This window comes from Bombina bombina, chromosome 4 (genome assembly GCF_027579735.1).
Source record: "Bombina bombina isolate aBomBom1 chromosome 4, aBomBom1.pri, whole genome shotgun sequence".
In the NCBI taxonomy this organism is placed as follows: Eukaryota; Metazoa; Chordata; class Amphibia; order Anura; family Bombinatoridae; genus Bombina; species Bombina bombina.
Window position 1 is genome coordinate 365,647,577 of NC_069502.1, and position 22,130 is coordinate 365,669,706.

The following is a 22,130-nucleotide window of genomic DNA, read 5'->3' on the forward strand; positions in this document are numbered from 1 at the left end:
AAGATCTGATTGGCTGTTTTCTGCTGCATCTCTCAACTGCATTTGTTCACTCATATTACTCAGCTTTTCACTTTATATTGTTCCTGTTGTGTTTTCTGTTAATGTATTCTATGTGATATAATCTTTAAATACCTGCAGAGAGTTGTAAACAAAGTTAAAAGCAAAATATGAGTCTCTGATCTTGTAAAAAAATCTTGCTAAACGTGTAAAACCAGTTTCAAGGTATTTACAGAGCATAGGTAGTAACAATGAATTTGTAAATATCCACAGGTGCTACTAGTCAGGAATTGATTTGATAATGCCTCAGTTCAGTGTCATTTTTGGATGCGATACAATTTGATCTATATACAAAGGGAACAGACAAAAACACTTTGTTAACTTATAATAGACAGAAAAAGGGGTAAAGTTCTTCAATTTCTGATCCCAAGGATCACTTTAAATTAAAGTGGATCTCCCAAAACCACTTAAAAAAAATGGGCAAATTTGTAGATGTGGAAAAGGGCTGCTAAAAGCTAGGGATTAAGGAGGGTAATAGTATATGAATAAAGGCAAACAGAAAATATTGTTATATCAGGCTGATGCTCCTATTAGGTAATATTAGACAAATATTACAAAATATTACAAAGGAGCTGCCGAAGACGTCGAGCCTGAGGTTGTGTGTGGGAAGAACCAGTACATTGTCTGCCGGGTCAGACACAGGAAGCCTTCGGTGCAATTGAACAGGAGAAGGTATGTGTACAGTGTGCACAGCAGTATTGCTGACACGGATACATTAAAAGCAAAGCTGTAAAAATGTTAAAAGGCACACACGACTTTAACTTAACACAGCGGTCTAGCCAGTAAACACTTCAACAAGGAATATAGCAACTTGCTTTAGGATTTATGAAATAAATATAACGATATATAATAAAAATCTTTCAGTGATTACTGGATCTTTGGGCTTTATAAATGTGGTTTATCTCTTACGGCTGAAGAGGAGGTGGGTTTAAAATCCAAGGATACAAAAAATTATAAAAACAAACTTTAAATTGGGACATTTTTTTACAAATTTATGAGTTTAAATAAAAGTTCTTTATTTTTTTCACGTTGCTTAAAAACATCTGAATTAAGTATAATGGAACATTCTAATGAGCAATCATATGTGTTGGGAGATTTTGATGATGAAACTAGTGATTCCTATAATGATATTGTTCACACTTTTGACAGCTTGTTTTTTTGATATTGATGCTTTACGCAAGAGAGATATCAAATTGGATTTAGATATAAAGGCATTTCAAATTTATATGCAGGAAAAAAACGCATACCAGGAGGTTTGAGCGTAAAAAAAATTCCCTCTTTTATGGTTTATGAGCAAGATTTTATTAATAAATGGAATAATATTTTGGATGCATGTTCATTTGCCTTAATTAAACAAGAAACAACAAAGGAGAGACTTGTTGGTAGAATTGAAAGATGATGCACAGTTTGAAATTAATATGACCACATTTAAGCAAGAATTGTGGCAGTTTAAATCGCGAAAAATGCTTCGTGACAAAAAGGATTATGAATTAAAACAAGTCTATAGGTGTAGTGTGGAGGATAAAGCTAAACCTAAATATTTTTGCAACTATAACAAGAACAAAAAATCAGACAAAAAGACCAAAACAGTAACCTTTTCGGACACTGAATATGAATTTGAATCCTCAGATGGGGATTATGTTGAAGATACTAATGTACCGTCTGTATTAAGAACAGACGTAACATCTGAACCAGAATCTCTATCCCAGGTCTCAAAAAATGAACTGCAACCAGCATTGGCACCAGGAAGAAAAAAAAAAACATAGGGGGACAAGAGGAAAAGGGAGGAACAAGCAACGCCATCAATCTGAGAACAAACAGAACCAAAAGGGGAGCAATGCGCAGGACCTATGTAACGAGGTCCCAGAACTTCCAAAAGAAATATGCATGAACTCTGATGTGATTAATTTGTCTTCCAAAATGTTAAGCAAGACAGAAATTGCAGTGTTATCTTAAGGCCTTAATTATGTCCCAACTAGTCATTTTAATGTTTTTGAGACCATAATAGATGTTAACAAACTAGTGCGAAAAATTACTTTGCGTAAACATTTTTTTGCTAATGAAAATTTGGAACAAGAGCAGAAAGATACTATTAGTGAGGCTAAGGATAGCATGGGTGAGGCTGCAGTTGATTCTTTACATTTTTCAGATTGGTGTAGTATCTATGATCTAGAAAAACTAGAAACAGAAAACTTTGGAGATAAGTCAGGCTTACCAGGTAGGGAAGACATTTCTTTGAAACACTTAAAAAGTAAAAGTTCTTTCTATCCAGTATAAACAAGACCTAAAATACTAGATATTTTTCAGAGAACAATTGAAGATAAGTTAAGATCCCTAGATGAGGCAAATAGAATAAAGAACAAAACTAAACACAGATACAAACAGGAAAATAATCTGACATATACAGAGAAGGAGGCCCTAAAATCTCTGATGGATAATGAGGAACTCATTATCAGACAATCAGATAAGGGAGGGTACGTAGTCGTTCTAGATAGAAGAGACTACATTGCTGAGGCCATGAGGCAACTAAATGACACCAAGGTGTATATAAAATTGAGTGAAAATCCAACTAAGAAATTTAAAAATGAACTTGTAGAGATAGTGAAATATGCTAGATACAATAACATTATCAATAACACTGTACAGGAAGCATTAATTGCCACTTTAACTGTTGTACCCATATTTCCCTATTTCCCTAAGGTCCATAAAAACGTAAAATCTCCTCCCTGCAGGCCGATAATAGCGGGTATCAATTCCCTGAATGAACCACTATCTGAAATTATTGACTCCTTCCTTCAGCCTATAGTAAAAAACTTACCAAGTTATGTACAGGATACCTCTGCCTTATTAAGAAAAAATAATAATATCCAATGGAAACCTTCCTACAGACTAATCTCTGTGGATGTATCATCCCTATATACCTCCATACAACACGAGCTAGGTATAACAGCTATTGAATTTTTTCTTGAAAATTATAGTAATTATGATTCAGCTACTAACAATTTTTTGATTTATGCTATAGAATATCTGTTAACTCACAATTTTTTTAAGTTTGGAAGTGATTTTTTCTCCAAAGACGTGGGACAGCTATGGGAGCTAAATTTGCCCCCTCCTATGCCAACCTTTTTATGGGTTGGTAGGAGCTGTCCCAAGTCTTTGGAGATGCCAATCCTTTCAAACAACAGCTTTTTTTCGTTACATAGATGATCTTCTGTTTATTTTTGAAAGAGATTCTACACAAGCTGACCAATACTGTGAGTATCTTAACAAAAATAATTGTGGTATAATTTTTACTAGCGAGCATAGCTCAGGTAGCATCAATTTTCTTGATTTAACAATTTTTGTGGATGAGAATCAGAGTCATTAACACAACTCTGTTTAGGAAGCCTACAGCAGGCAATACCATCCTTAAATATGACTCTTGTCACCCAAGACACGTGTTAAAGGCAATTCCCAAAGGGGAATTAATAAGAATAAAGAGAAATTGTTCTACAGAGAAAGACTATCAGAAAGAAGCTACTCTAGCACTACAAAGATTAAAGGATAGGGGCTATACAGAGGAAGTGCTTCTTAAAGCTAAATGTACTGTGGATGGTATCCCTAGGGAGAATTTACTATCATAGTATAAAGATAAAAATGGTCACCAAGCAATGGATAAGAGACCAAAATTCATTAGTAATTATAGTCTTGAATACAATAAAATTTGTAATATAGTGAGGGAATCTATTCCCATACTATATTCAGACCCTATATTAAAGGAAATTATGAAAGAGGGTTGCAATTTTATATCTAAGAAAGGTAAGACTCTTTCAAATTACTTATCTCCTTCAGACATAAAATCTAAGACCAATAAAAACTTGCTTCAATGAAAAAAAGGTTTTTCCAAATGCAGAAGACCTATTTGCAGAACCTGTAATTTTGTTACTGAAAGGGATACTATCACCTCATCTGTAACCAATAACCAATATAAAATTGATTTTAGCATCAATTGTGCCACCACACATGCTATATATCTCCTTACATGCAAAGTGTGCCTAAAACAGTATACAGGCAAAACCAAAAGGCCTCTCAAAGAAAGATTTCTAGAACATCTTAGAAGTATTGAGGATGAGGAGTCAGATACGCCTGTAGCTAGGCATTTCAGAGAGTTTCATAACTCCGACGTCAATGCTCTTACTGTTCAAGGTATAGACTTCATCCCTTTATCAAATAGAGGAGGAAATAGAGAAATACTTTTAGACAAGAGAGAAGTCTTTTGGATTTTTACTCTACAAACCAGCTATCCCCTAGGAATTAATATTTGTTTAAAATTCTGAGTTTCACAAGCAATTATTGATATGTTCCCACTATAATAGAATGTTTACAATGTATTCCTATATACAAAATAATTAGAGCAGTGAAGAAGTCAGTCTTAATAAATTTACTTTGAAATTTTTTCATGATATACATAATATATAATATTACCATATTGCTATATTTACAGGATATATTTACAATGTAATATTTATATGTTTTCTTACTGATTTTGTTTTACACCAAGTGGCTGTGAAATTCCATGTTGTTAAATGTAAATATCCCTTTAAGGGAGTTACTGATTATACGGCAGGGCTTTGCAGGTGCACAGGTAAGCAGTGAACAAGTGCTGTCTGCCGCACGAAACATGTCTGCTTTGTGCACCTGCATTACAACTTGGATATCTTAAGATGTTCTATCTAGGACATATATTTTGTTTTCAACTTTTGTCCCAAAAAACTACCATTTTTCTACTTTTTATCCACAGACTTTGAGCGCTTTTTTCATATTGTTTGAATATTAGACAAATATATTGATGCAATATATATATACTGTACGTATCACAAACCGGATGTGTGATTGTATCTGGGTTAGTTTGGCAATTGTAAGAGACTGAAAAAAAGAGTACAAATGTAGCACTCAAAACGTTTTTGTGTTATATTTGAATAAATATGGTGGCATAAAGCAGAGAAACATAAATACCGACACGCTGTTGGCATTTATCATTGCACAAGCAGTGCAATCGACCGCTAGCAAGGGGTGTCAATCAACCCGATCGTATGTGATCGGGCAGATTGCTTTACGCTGCCTCAGAGGTGGCATACGATTACGAGTTAAGGAGCAGCAGTCTTAAGACCGCTGCTTCTTAACTCCTGTTTCCGGCGAGCCTGAAGTCTCATGTGGAAACAGAGGCATTGGGGCCGATACGGAGCTTCTTAAATCGGCCCCTATGACTGGTCTGTCTTTTTGTAAAAATATAGTAGGCCTGATAGGGAATGTAGAGTATTTCTAGTCAGTGTATTTAAGATCAGTATCATTCTGTTTTTAAACATGCAAGATTAGGAGATCGTCTCGAAAAGTCGCATGATTTGTTTGTACCAAGTTGATGTAATAAAGACATTATTCCTTCAATCCTGTGCTGTGGACTTCGCTATGAACTTCATTATGTTGGGGTTTTGGCAGATGCTCTGTCTACATCAGCACTTTAAGCTTCCAAGGTTTAAGCTGCTGTTGCAAGTTTGACTGTGACACACTAACACAGAGACTGAGACACTAAGGGCCCGATGATCTAAACCAGGGGTCTTCAACCTTTTATTTCCCAAGACCCAGTGCCATGATACCACATACCTTCGCGACCCTTTTATTATGCTTGTTCTGAACATTTCTGAAGCAATATACAAGATAGCTGCAATTTTTAGCAAATGTGTTTGTACTTTATTCCTGATTGTAGTCAAACTTGAACGTGTTGTAAAAGGTAATTATACTCTCATACAATACACACACATTCATATAACACACACATCACACACTCTCATACAGCACACACACACCTCACACACTCTCATACAGCACACATAAATGACACTCTCATACAACACACACACAACTCACACACTCTCATACAGCACACACAAATGACACACTCTCATACAACACACACACACACACCTCACACACTCTCATACAACACACACATACACACACCTCACACACTCTCATACAGCACACACAAATGACACACTCTCATACAACACACACACTCTCATACAGCACACACACACCTCACACACTCTCATACAGCACACACAACTCACACAATCTCATACAACACACACACACCTCACACACTCTCATACAACACACACAAATGACACACTCTCATACAACACACACAAATGACACACTCTCATACAACACACACACACACCTCACACACTCTCATACAACACACACATACACACACCTCACACACTCTCATACAGCACACACAAATGACACACTCTCATACAACACACACACACACACCTCACACACTCTCATACAACACACACATACACACACCTCACACACTCTCATACAGCACACACAAATGACACACTCTCATACAACACACACACTCTCATACAGCACACACACACCTCACACACTCTCATACAGCACACACAACTCACACAATCTCATACAACACACACACACCTCACACACTCTCATACAACACACACAAATGACACACTCTCATACAACACACACAAATGACACACTCTCATACAACACACACACACACACCTCACACACTCTCATACAACACACACATACACACACCTCACACACTCTCATACAGCACACACAAATGACACACTCTCATACAACACACACACTCTCAAACAGCACACACACACCTCACACACTCTCATACAGCACACACAACTCACACAATCTCATACAACACGCACACACCTCACACACTCTCATACAACACACACAAATGACACACTCTCATACAACACGCACACACCTCACACACTCTCATACAACACACACAAATGACACACTCTCATACAACACGCACACACCTCACACACTCTCATACAACACACACAAATGACACACTCTCATACAACACACACACACCTCACACACTCTCATACAGCACATACAAATGACACAATCTCATACAACATGCACACACCTCACACACTCTCATACAACACACACAAATGACACATTCATGCAACACACACACCTCACACACTCTCATACAACACACACAAATGACACACTCTCATGAAACACACACACCTCACACACTCTCATACAGCACACACAAATGACACAATCTCATACAACACGCACACACCTCACACACTCTCATACAACACACACACCTCACACACTCTCATACAACAAACACAAATGACACACTCTCATGCAACACACACACACCTCACACACTCTCATTCAGCACACATACACCACACACTCTCCTACAATACACACACCACACACACTCTCATACAGCACACACAAATGACACAATCTCATACAACACACACACACCTCACACACTCTCATTCAACACACATACACCACACACTCTCCTACAATACACACACCACACACACTCTTCTACAAAACACAACACACACACTCTCCTACAATACATACACAAGTCACGACTCAGTAAGCATGGTGTTATGACCCAGTAATAGGCCCGACCCGTGGTTTGAAGAACCCTGATATAAACCTCGCAATTTCATGTGTGGTTTTTCTCATCGACCCTCACAGGGGCTGCCGTGGTTGAATTATCATAGAAAAGGGGCAGTCCCTGCGAGTGGCTCAATGTCTCCTATTGAAAGTAATGGACAAGTTAGCAGTTAGCATGGAGCGTGCTTTAAAAATGAAATTCTGCAACCAATATAAATCACATTACGCTGCTTCCAGTTCTTATGTAAGGTTAGTCTCCAACTAATAGTTATTGCTAAAGATGGTGAATGTGGCTATTCAAGAAATACCGCTCAATATAGAGATAGAGAGCTAAATCAGAAATGAATAGCAATTTGGTCTGTAACAGGGATAGTCATATAAGAGTAGTTAGATATATGTTATATCCCATTGATAAGAGTTCAATAATAAATAAGACAGGGTTCTTCAAACTTTTTTTCCCAAGACCCAGTGCCATGATACCACATACCTTTGCAACCCTTTTATTATGCTTGGTCTGAACATTTCTGAAGCAATATACAAGATAGCTGCAATTTTTAGCAAATGTGTTTGTACTTTATTCCTGATTGTAGTCTAACTTTAAAGTGTTGAAAAAGGTAATAACACACACACTCTCATACAGCACACAAACATACACCTCATACAACACACACAACCTCTCATGTAACACACACACATTACACGCTCTCACACAACACACATACTCTCATACACAACACACACACTCTCATACACAACACACACACTCTCATACAACACACACAACCTCTCATGTAACACACACACATTACACGCTCTCACACAACACACATACTCTCATACACAACACACACACTCTCATACAACACACACACCACACATATTCATACAACACACACAACCTCTCATGTAACACACACACATTACACGCTCTCACACAACACACATACTCTCATACACAACACACACACTCTCATACAACACACACACACCACACATATTCATACAACACACACAACCTCTCATGTAACACACACACATTACACGCTCTCATACAACACACATACTCTCATACACAACACACACACTCTCATACAACACACACAACCTCTCACACACCACACACACCCTCCTACAATACATCGGAGTCACAACTTAGTAAGCATGGTGTTGCGACCCAAATGGGCCCCGACCCGTGGTTTGAAGAACCCTGCTCTAGGAAGTCTCTTGAGTTTTTCTAATTGTTTATTATTATTTTGCATATTTAATTTAATTTCTCTTTCCTACTATCATTACATTTAGTTTGCACAACTTGCCAATTACCTTAGATTTCCCTATTATTTATCTCCTTGTCTATTTATTTTCCCTTTTTCCCTGTTTCTACTTACTTCTTCTGGTTGTTTTCTTGTATCTTAATTCTCCCTCTTTTCCTACCAGCCTGTTTTATATTTTCCCTTCCTATCCCACTTACACTCTAACTTGGTGCCATTTTTGTCAGATATCTCTTTCTATGAGCGCTCAGGCATCTCAGCTATGAAGCCACGCTCACAAGCCCTAGATCTGTGTGCCCTCAGTTATCTTCCCTACTGCGCATATCGGGTGCTGTTTGTCAGAGGGTCACTCTTTAGTCAGACTTGTCCAAAGCACATTGCAAAAAAAATGGCATTTGACATTTTTCAGGCCCCCAAGTAATCACATTACACGCTCTCATACAACACACACACTCTCATACACAACACACACACTCTCATACAGCACACAAACATACACCTCATACAACACACACACTCTCATACACAACACACACACTCTCATACAGCACACAAACATACACCTCATACAACACACACACTCTCATACACAACACACACACTCTCATACAGCACACAAACATACACCTCATACAACACACACACTCTCATACACAACACACACACTCTCATACAGCACACAAACATACACCTCACACACGCTCATACAACACACACACTCACCTCACACACTCATTCAACACACACCACACATATTCATACAACACACACACACACACTCATGTAACACACACACACACATCACACGCTCTCATACAGCACAGACACACCTCACACACTCTCATACAACACACACACACACATCACACACTCTCATACACAACACACACACTCTCATACAGCACACACACATATACCTCACACACTCTCATGCAACACACACACCACACATATTCATACTACACACACACACACACTATCATGTAACACACACACACACATTACACGCTCTCATTCAACACACACACTCTCATACACAACACACACACTCTCATACAGCACACAAACATACACCTCACACACGCTCATACAACACACACACTCTCATACACAACACACACACTCTCATACAGCACACAAACATACACCTCACACACGCTCATACAACACACACACTCACCTCACACACTCATTCAACACACACCACACATATTCATACAACACACACACACTCATGTAACACACACACACACATCACACGCTCTCATACAGCACAGACACACCTCACACACTCTCATACAACACACACACACACATCACACACTCTCATACACAACACACACACTCTCATACAGCACATACACATATACCTCACACACTCTCATACAACACACACACCACACATATTCATACAACACACACACACTATCATGTAACACACACACACATTACACGCTCTCATTCAACACACACACTCTCATACACAACACACACACTCTCATACAGCACACAAACATACACCTCACACACGTTCATACAACACACACACTCACCTCACACACTCATTCAACACACACCACACATATTCATACAACACACACACTCTCATACAACACACACACTCACCTCACACACACAAACATACACCTCACACACGCTCATACAACACACACACTCACCTCACACACTCTCATTCAACACACACCACACATATTCATACAACACACACACAAACACTCATGTAACACACACATCACACGCTCTCATACAGCACAGACACACCTCACACACTCTCATACAACACACACACATCACACACACTCTCATACACAACACACACACTCTCATACAGCACACACACATACACACACATACACCTCACACACTCTCATACAACACACACACCACACATATTCATACAACACACACACACTATCATGTAACACACACACATCACATGCTCTCGTACAGCACACGCACACCTCACACACTCTCATACAACACACACACACAAACTACACACACTCTCATATAGCACACACACCTACCACACACACTCTCATATAGCACACACACACCTCACACACTCTCATACAACACACACTCTCATACACCACACACACACTCATATAACACACACAAATGACACAATCTCATACAACACACACACATCTCACACACATGCATACAGCACACACACCTCACACACTCTCATACAACACACACACCACACATATCCATACAACACACACACATCACACGTTCTCATACAGCACAGGCACATCTCGCACACACACACCACACACACACATTATATAACACATACTAATGACACACTCATACAACATACACACCTCACACACACATCACACGCTCTCATACAGCACACACACACCTCACACACTCTCATAAAACACACATACACCACACATACACCACACACACTCTCCTACACCACACCCACTCTCCTATAACACTACAATACACACATCACACACACTCTCCTACAAAACACACCACACACACCCTCCTACAAAACATCAGAGTCAAGACTTAGTAAGCATGGTGTTGCGACCCAAATGGGCCCCGACCCGTGGTTTGAAGAACCCTGCTCTAGGAAGTCTCTTGAGTTTTTCTAATTGTTTATTATTATTTTGCATATTTAATTTAACTTCTCTTTCCTACTATCATTACATTTAGTTTGCACAACTTGCCAATTACCTTAGATTTCCCTATTATTTATCTCCTTGTCTATTTATTTTCCCTTTTTCCCTGTTTCTACTTACTTCTTCTGGTTGTTTTCTTGTATCTTAATTCTCCCACTTTTCCTACCAGCCTGTTTTATATTTTCCCTTCCTATCCCACTTACACTCCAACTTGGTGCCATTTTTGTCAGATATCTCTTTCTATGAGCGCTCAGGCATCTCAGCTATGAAGCCACGCTCACAAGCCCTAGATCTGTGTGCCCTCAGTTATCTTCCCTACTGCGCATATCGGGTGCTGTTTGTCAGAGGGTCACTCTTTAGTCAGACTTGTCCAAAGCAGATTGCAAAAAAAATGGCATTTGACATTTTTCAGGCCCCCAAGTAATCACATTACACGCTCTCATACAACACACACACTCTCATACACAACACACACACTCTCATACAGCACACAAACATACACCTCATACAACACACACACTCTCATACACAACACACACACTCTCATACAGCACACAAACATACACCTCACACACGCTCATACAACACACACACTCACCTCACACACTCATTCAACACACACCACACATATTCATACAACACACACACACTCATGTAACACACACACACACATCACACGCTCTCATACAGCACAGACACACCTCACACACTCTCATACAACACACACACACACATCACACACTCTCATACACAACACACACACTCTCATACAGCACATACACATATACCTCACACACTCTCATACAACACACACACCACACATATTCATACAACACACACACACTATCATGTAACACACACACACATTACACGCTCTCATTCAACACACACACTCTCATACACAACACACACACTCTCATACAGCACACAAACATACACCTCACACACGTTCATACAACACACACACTCACCTCACACACTCATTCAACACACACCACACATATTCATACAACACACACACTCTCATACAACACACACTCTCATACAACACACACACTCACCTCACACACACAAACATACACCTCACACACGCTCATACAACACACACACTCACCTCACACACTCTCATTCAACACACACCACACATATTCATACAACACACACACAAACACTCATGTAACACACACATCACACGCTCTCATACAGCACAGACACACCTCACACGCTCTCATACAACACACACACATCACACACACTCTCATACACAACACACACACTCTCATACAGCACACACACATACACACACATACACCTCACACACTCTCATACAACACACACACCACACATATTCATACAACACACACACACTATCATGTAACACACACACATCACATGCTCTCGTACAGCACACGCACACCTCACACACTCTCATACAACACACACACACAAACTACACACACTCTCATATAGCACACACACCTACCACACACACTCTCATATAGCACACACACCTCACACACTCTCATACAACACACACTCTCATACACCACACACACACTCATATAACACACACAAATGACACAATCTCATACAACACACACACATCTCACACACATGCATACAGCACACACACCTCACACACTCTCATACAACACACACACCACACATATCCATACAACACACACACATCACACGTTCTCATACAGCACAGGCACATCTCGCACACACACACCACACACACACATTATATAACACATACTAATGACACACTCATACAACATACACACCTCACACACACATCACACGCTCTCATACAGCACACACACACCTCACACACTCTCATAAAACACACATACACCACACATACACCACACACACTCTCCTACACCACACCCACTCTCCTATAACACTACAATACACACATCACACACACTCTCCTACAAAACACACCACACACACCCTCCTACAAAACATCAGAGTCAAGACTTAGTAAGCATGGTGTTGCGACCCAAATGGGCCCCGACCCGTGGTTTGAAGAACCCTGCTCTAGGAAGTCTCTTGAGTTTTTCTAATTGTTTATTATTATTTTGCATATTTAATTTAACTTCTCTTTCCTACTATCATTACATTTAGTTTGCACAACTTGCCAATTACCTTAGATTTCCCTATTATTTATCTCCTTGTCTATTTATTTTCCCTTTTTCCCTGTTTCTACTTACTTCTTCTGGTTGTTTTCTTGTATCTTAATTCTCCCACTTTTCCTACCAGCCTGTTTTATATTTTCCCTTCCTATCCCACTTACACTCCAACTTGGTGCCATTTTTGTCAGATATCTCTTTCTATGAGCGCTCAGGCATCTCAGCTATGAAGCCACGCTCACAAGCCCTAGATCTGTGTGCCCTCAGTTATCTTCCCTACTGCGCATATCGGGTGCTGTTTGTCAGAGGGTCACTCTTTAGTCAGACTTGTCCAAAGCAGATTGCAAAAAAAATGGCATTTGACATTTTTCAGGCCCCCAAGTAATCACATTACACGCTCTCATACAACACACACACTCTCATACACAACACACACACTCTCATACAGCACACAAACATACACCTCATACAACACACACACTCTCATACACAACACACACACTCTCATACAGCACACAAACATACACCTCACACACGCTCATACAACACACACACTCACCTCACACACTCATTCAACACACACCACACATATTCATACAACACACACACACACTCATGTAACACACACACATCACACGCTCTCATACAGCACAGACACACCTCACACACTCTCATACAACACACACACATCACACACTCTCATACACAACACACACACTCTCATACAGCACACACACACATATACCTCACACACTCTCATGCAACACACACACCACACATATTCATACAACACACACACACTATCATGTAACACACACACACACATTACACGCTCTCATTCAACACACACACTCTCATACACAACACACACACTCTCATACAGCACACAAACATACACCTCACACACGCTCATACAACACACACACTCTCATACACAACACACACACTCTCATACAGCACACAAACATACACCTCACACACGCTCATACAACACACACACTCACCTCACACACTCATTCAACACACACCACACATATTCATACAACACACACACACTCATGTAACACACACACATCACACGCTCTCATACAGCACAGACACACCTCACACACTCTCATACAACACACACACACACATCACACACTCTCATACACAACACACACACTCTCATACAGCACATACACATATACCTCACACACTCTCATACAACACACACACCACACATATTCATACAACACACACACACTATCATGTAACACACACACACATTACACGCTCTCATTCAACACACACACTCTCATACACAACACACACACTCTCATACAGCACACAAACATACACCTCACACACGTTCATACAACACACACACTCACCTCACACACTCATTCAACACACACCACACATATTCATACAACACACACACTCTCATACAACACACACTCTCATACAACACACACACTCACCTCACACACACAAACATACACCTCACACACGCTCATACAACACACACACTCACCTCACACACTCTCATTCAACACACACCACACATATTCATACAACACACACACAAACACTCATGTAACACACACACACATCACACGCTCTCATACAGCACAGACACACCTCACACACTCTCATACAACACACACACATCACACACACTCTCATACACAACACACACACTCTCATACAGCACACACACATACACACACATACACCTCACACACTCTCATACAACACACACACCACACATATTCATACAACACACACACACTATCATGTAACACACACACATCACATGCTCTCGTACAGCACACGCACACCTCACACACTCTCATACAACACACACACACAAACCACACACACTCTCATATAGCACACACACCTACCACACACACTCTCATATAGCACACACACCTACCACACTCTCATACAACACACACTCTCATACACCACACACACACTGATATAACACACACAAATGACACAATCTCATACAACACACACACATCTCACACACATGCATACAGCACCCACACCTCACACACTCTCATACAACACACACACCACACATATCCATACAACACACACACATCACACGTTCTCATACAGCACAGGCACATCTCGCACACACACACCACACACACACATTATATAACACATACTAATGACACACTCATACAACATACACACCTCACACACACATCACACGCTCTCATACAGCACACACACACCTCACACACTCTCATAAAACACACATACACCACACATACACCACACACACTCTCCTACACCACACCCACTCTCCTATAACACTACAATACACACATCACACACACTCTCCTACAAAACACACCACACACACCCTCCTACAAAACATCAGAGTCAAGACTTAGTAAGCATGGTGTTGCGACCCAAATGGGCCCCGACCCGTGGTTTGAAGAACCCTGCTCTAGGAAGTCTCTTGAGTTTTTCTAATTGTTTATTATTATTTTGCATATTTAATTTAACTTCTCTTTCCTACTATCATTACATTTAGTTTGCACAACTTGCCAATTACCTTAGATTTCCCTATTATTTATCTCCTTGTCTATTTATTTTCCCTTTTTCCCTGTTTCTACTTACTTCTTCTGGTTGTTTTCTTGTATCTTAATTCTCCCACTTTTCCTACCAGCCTGTTTTATATTTTCCCTTCCTATCCCACTTACACTCCAACTTGGTGCCATTTTTGTCAGATATCTCTTTCTATGAGCGCTCAGGCATCTCAGCTATGAAGCCACGCTCATAAGCCCTAGATCTGTGTGCCCTCAGTTATCTTCCCTACTGCGCATATCGGGTGCTGTTTGTCAGAGGGTCACTCTTTAGTCAGACTTGTCCAAAGCACATTGCAAAAAAAATGGCATTTGACATTTTTCAGGCCCCCAAGTAATCTACTAAATATTTTTCTTCCTCTTTAGATGAGGAATTTCACAGAAATAAATATGTTTCATACATTTCCTCAGAGGACTCTGATATAGACAAGTTTTTGCATTTTAAAAGATTTAAAAGGACAAATGAAAAGTTTTCCGCTAAGCACAATTTTTTTTCTAGATAGACAAAAAAAAATTCTAGGACTTCAAAATGGTTTCCAACAAAAGAAATTGCAGAATGCCCAGATTACTACATTAGACATCCTAAAGAGGCTTGAATGCCTATTACTGCTGAATAACTCCACACTGACTCCAGACATAGATCCAAATATTTTGACATTTTTAGGCCCCCCCTTGCACCAGTGTGGTTATTACACTGAATGTTGCTCATTTTTCAAGAAAACAAGTAAGTTGCTGTTTTTAACACAATCAGTACAATGTTTTCTCCTTTGTATTGATTAGATGGTTCTTATTTGCCACCAGATTTAATATTTTTATGCAAATAGTTTTAATCAAATAGCCTATGCAAAGCACCAGATGTATAACTTTGTCTGGTTAGTGTAGCAACATGAGAAAGCTATTACATATGTAGTACTAGGAGTGACGGCAGATTCAGTGTCCAGGTATTGTGGTTTAAAGGAACATGATAACCAGAAGCTAAATTACTTGAAAGTGATATAGCATATCTGTAAAAAATAAAGGACAACCAAATTACATGAACAACTCTGTGTAAAAAAAGTAGATATTTTACCTCAAAATGTATTCATCTAACCAGAGTAAGTGCTCTGCTAACAGTTATCCTTCAGGTAGACTTTTTACAGTTGTCTGCATGGTGAAAATATATATATATATATTTAGGAAAGGAAGGAAAATAGTTCTGAATGAATTGTGAATGTAAATGCTGAATAGGTTAAATATTGGGTTCTAAGATAATTATGGCTAATGCTCTTAAAGCTATGAATTAGTCTTCACATGAACAAGTTACAACCCACTTTCCAACGTCATAATTACATGTTCCCACAGATAAGCAATTGTTTTCCGCCCACTCTTATACGGCAGTAAAAGAGCTTATCACTGCTTGCATAACTTTAGTAAACAAAAGCCATGTGCTGATATTGCTAAGCCATAGTGTATGATTAAACTGGTGACATGCATTTAATTGACTTATTCTCGATGACCATATTGTTGCATAGAGCTAATGGTGGTGTACCACTAATATCTGTAATAGACACGTCATGGACATTTTTATATAAATACAGAGTTAGGTCTATAAGTATTTAGATAGTGAAATAATTTGCATAGTTTTATCTCCATCACAATGGATTTAAAACGAAGATATTAAGATGTGATTGAAATGCACACTTAAATTCAAGGAGTTTAGCAAAAATATTGAGTTAACAGTTAAGAATTACAGCAATTTTCACATAAAGGGCCTGATGATAGAAACCTCACCCCTCAGATGAGATGAGATAAAATGATCCTCTAGCCCTGCGAAATCCCTTACAAGATTCTAAAAAGGTAGATTTTGCTATACTTCAACAAAGAAGCGTTGTCTGCATTTCTGTATGTGAAGGAGAGACACGCCCAGTGTAATATAGCACTGCATGATATGAGAGTTCTGCTGCATTAACACTTTGTGCTTTATCTTGTATATTACTTTACAGATTAAGTTTTATTACATTTGAACTTTGCACTTTCTATTTTAATGCATATAGATTCTATATACAGCAGTGTATTTAGGACTGTGATTTTATAAATTTTGATTATGCTTTGACAGTTTCTGTGTAACTTTAACAAATTAGGCTCCTACTTTATATGTTTATGTGTATATTTTACAAATTACATTGCACTTTGTATTTTGTATTAAAAATAAAATTGAAAAACGGACAGCTTTAATTTCCCAGAGAGCTTCAATACTTTCTATGGGTCGGTTAATCAAAGATTCTCTAGTTTGTAGAGAAAATATAGTGCAGATTTCCCAAGGCTGAATGTACTGAATTCTATAAGATAAAGGGTGGAACCTGGAAGTCCCGAAGAGATGAAAGATGCCTTTCCTAAGAATTTAATGGTTACAGAATTTAACAATACAAATGAAACTGAAATGTTTTCACTACAATTTATCTTGTGTTTGCCAATAGTTTAGTATATACTACCTTTCTGTCAGTAAAATAAGCAGATTGTGAATTCTGAGCAACTTTACCTGCACAAAACTGGCAAGATAATTCAGAGAGACCAGCTTGTTTAATTTGCTTACAGCATTTCATTAGAATTTTGAGTAAGCTTCAGACATACCCTGCAAACTCCCCTGTTCAGCCTAGGAAACTCCCTTGTCCATTCCACTTAGATAGAGCAATATAGCAAATACAAAGCGTAATTTAATTTTTAAAAGATACACAGAAATGTACAAAGTATGGTCTTAATTTGCTAAAGTGACACAGAAACTTTGAAAACATAATCTCCTCCCTTCCCTCCCACTCCAGTCATTCGACCGAAGTTAGGAAGAGAAAGGAAAAGCCAAGGAAGTTTAACAAAAATAAAAACCTGTCTCTTAGAAAAAAACGACAGGGTGGGCCGTGGACTCTTCATATCGTAAAAGAAATAAATGTATCAGGTAAGCATAAATTTCCTTTTCTTTTACAAGATATGATGAGTCCACAGATTTCATCCTTACTTATGGGATACAATACCAAAGCTATAGGACACGGATGAAAGGGAGGGACAAGACAGGAACCTAATCGGAAGGCACCACTGCTTGAAGGACCTTTCTCCCAAAAGTATCAAATTTGTAAAATTTGGAAAAAGTGTGAGAAGACGACCAAGTTGCAGCCTTGCAAATCTGTTCAACAGAGGCATCATTTTTAAATGCCCATGAGGAAGCCACAGCCCTAGTGGAATGAGCCGTAATCCTTTCAGGAGGCTGTTGTCCAGCAGTTTCATATGCCAAACGGATTATACTCTTCAGCCAAAAAGAAAGAGAGGTATCCGTAGCTTTCTGGCCCCTACTTTTTCCAGAAAAAACAACGAATAATGAAGATGATTGATGAAAATCTTTAGTCACCTGCAAGTAAAACTTCAGGGCACAAACTACGTCCAAGTTATGTAACAGACTCTCCTTCTTAGAAGAAGGATTAGGACACAAGAAAGGAACAACAATTTCCTGATTAATATTCTTCTTAGAAACAGCCTTAGGAAGGAACCCAGGTTTGGTACGCAAGACCACCTTATCAGAATGGAAAATAAGATAAGGAGAATCACATTGCAAAACAGAAAGCTCAGAAACTCTGCGAGCAGAAGAGATAGCAACCAGAAATAAAACTTTCCAAGATAACAACTTAATATCTATGGAATGCATAGGTTCAAACTGAACCCCTTGAAGAACATTAAGAACTAAATTCAAACTCCAAGGAGGAGCAATTGATCTAAACACGGGCCTGATCCTGGTCAGAGCCTGACAAAAAGACTGAACATCTGGAACATCTGCCAGACGTTTGTGTAGCAAAATAGACAAATCAGAAATCTGTCCCTTTAAGGAACTTGCTGATATCCCCTTCTCCAATCCTTCTTGGAGAAAAGACAAAATTCTAGGAATCCTAACCTTACTCCATGAGTAACCCTTGGATTTGCACCAATAAAGATATTTATGCCATATCTTATGGTAAATCTTTTAAGTAACAGGCTTACATGCCTGAATCAAGGTATCAATGACCGAATCAGAGAACCCTCGCTTAGATAAAATCAAGCGTTTAACCTCCAAGCAGTCAGCTGCAGAGAAACTTGATTCGGATGATGGAAGGGTCCCTGAATGAGAAGGTCCTGCCTCAATGGAAGTCTCCATGGTGGCAGAGATGACATGTCCACCAGATCGGCATACCAAGTCCTGCGAGGCCACGCAGGAGCGATGAGAATCACTGAAGCCTTCTCCTGTTTGATCCAAGCAATCACCCGGGGAAGGAGAGCAAACAGCGGAAACACATAAACTAGGTTGAACGACCAAGGCACTGCCAAGGCATCTATCAGTTCAGCCTGAGGATCCCTGGACCTGGATCCGTATCTTGGGAGGTTGGCATTCTGATGAGATGCCATAAGATCCAGCTCCGGTCTGCCCCATCTGAGCATCAGCGTGGCAAAGACCTCCGGATGGAGTTCCCATTCCCCCGGATGAAATGTTTGTTTGCTCAAAAAAACTGCCTCCTAGTTGTCCACTCCTGGGATGTAGATTGCTGACAGATAACAAGAGTGGGTCTCCGCCAACTGAATTATCTTGGATACTTCTGTCATCGCTAATGAACTCCTTGTTCCTCCCTGATGATTGATATAAGCCACAGTCATGATGTTGTCCGACTGAAATCGGATGAATTTTGCCGAAGCCAATTGAGGCCAAGCCTGAAGCGCATTGAATATTGCTCTCAATTCCAGAAGTAGAGACTCTGACTGAGTCCACACACCCTGAGCCTTCAGAGAATTCCAGACTGCACCCCATTCTAGTAAACTGGCGTCCGTTGTCACTATCAACCATGAGGGTCTGCGGAAGCACGTCTCTTGGGACAGATGATCCGGTGACAACCACCAAAGAAGAGAGTCCCTTGTCTCCTGATCAAGATCTATTTGAGGAGACAAATTTGCATAATCTCCATTCCACTGTCTGAGCATGCTCAGTTGTAGAGGTCTGAGATGAAAACGAACAAACGGAATGATGTCCATTGCCGCCACCATCAATCCAATTACCTCTGAGCACTGAGCCACTGATGGCCGAGGATTGGACTGAAGGGCTCGGCATGTATTCAGAATCTTTAACTTTCTGACTTCCGTCAAAAAGATCTTCATGTATATAGATTCTTTTAGAGTCCCCAGGAAAGGAACCCTTGTCCGAGGAATTAGTGAACTCTTTTCTAGATTCACCTTCCACCCGTGAGTCCTTAGAAAGGATAGAACAATGTCGGTATGAGACTTTGTTAGCTGATAAGACGACGCCTGGATCAGAATATCATCCAGATAAGGCGCCACTGCAATGCCCCGCATTCTGAGGACCGTCAGCAGAGACCCTAGAACCTTAGTGAAGATTCTGGGTGCTGTGGCCAGCCCGAAGGGAAGAGCCACGAACTGAAAGTGCTTGTCCAGAAAGGCAAACCTCAGGGACTGGTGATGATATCTGTGGATAGGAATATGCAGATATGCATCCTTTAAGTCCACTGTAGTCATATATTGACCCTCCTGGATCAATGGGAGAATTGTCTGGATAGTCTCCATCTTGAAGGATGGAACTCTGAGAAACTTGTTTAGACTCTTGAGATCTAAAATGGGTCGGAACGTTCCCTCTTTTTTGGGAACCACAAAAAGATTTAAGTAAAACCCCTGTCCCTGTTCCTGTAATGGAACGGGACAAATTACTCCCATAGTGGAGAGGTCTTTTTTACAACCTAAGAACGCCTCTCTTTTTATCTGGTCTACAGACAATCATGAAAGAAGAAACCTTCCCCTTGGGAAGGAATTTTTGAACTCCAGCTGATATCCCTGAGACACAATTTCCAGTGTCCAGGGATCCTGAACGTCTCTTATCCAAGCCTGGACAAAGAGAGAAAGTCTGCCCCCAACTAG

At 39.8% G+C, this 22,130-nt stretch overlaps 1 protein-coding gene across 1 annotated transcript in view; it reads left to right on the forward strand.

Annotated features, from left to right (window-relative positions):
• The first annotated feature begins 318 nt into the window (after positions 1-318).
• Positions 319-22,130, forward strand: part of GPR160 (G protein-coupled receptor 160) — a 144,035-nt gene continuing 122,223 nt past the window's right edge. Inside the window, exon 1 of the mRNA XM_053710128.1 lies at positions 319-729. The gene's annotated coding sequence lies outside the window, so the exon portion shown is untranslated. The remainder of the gene's footprint in view (positions 730-22,130) is intronic.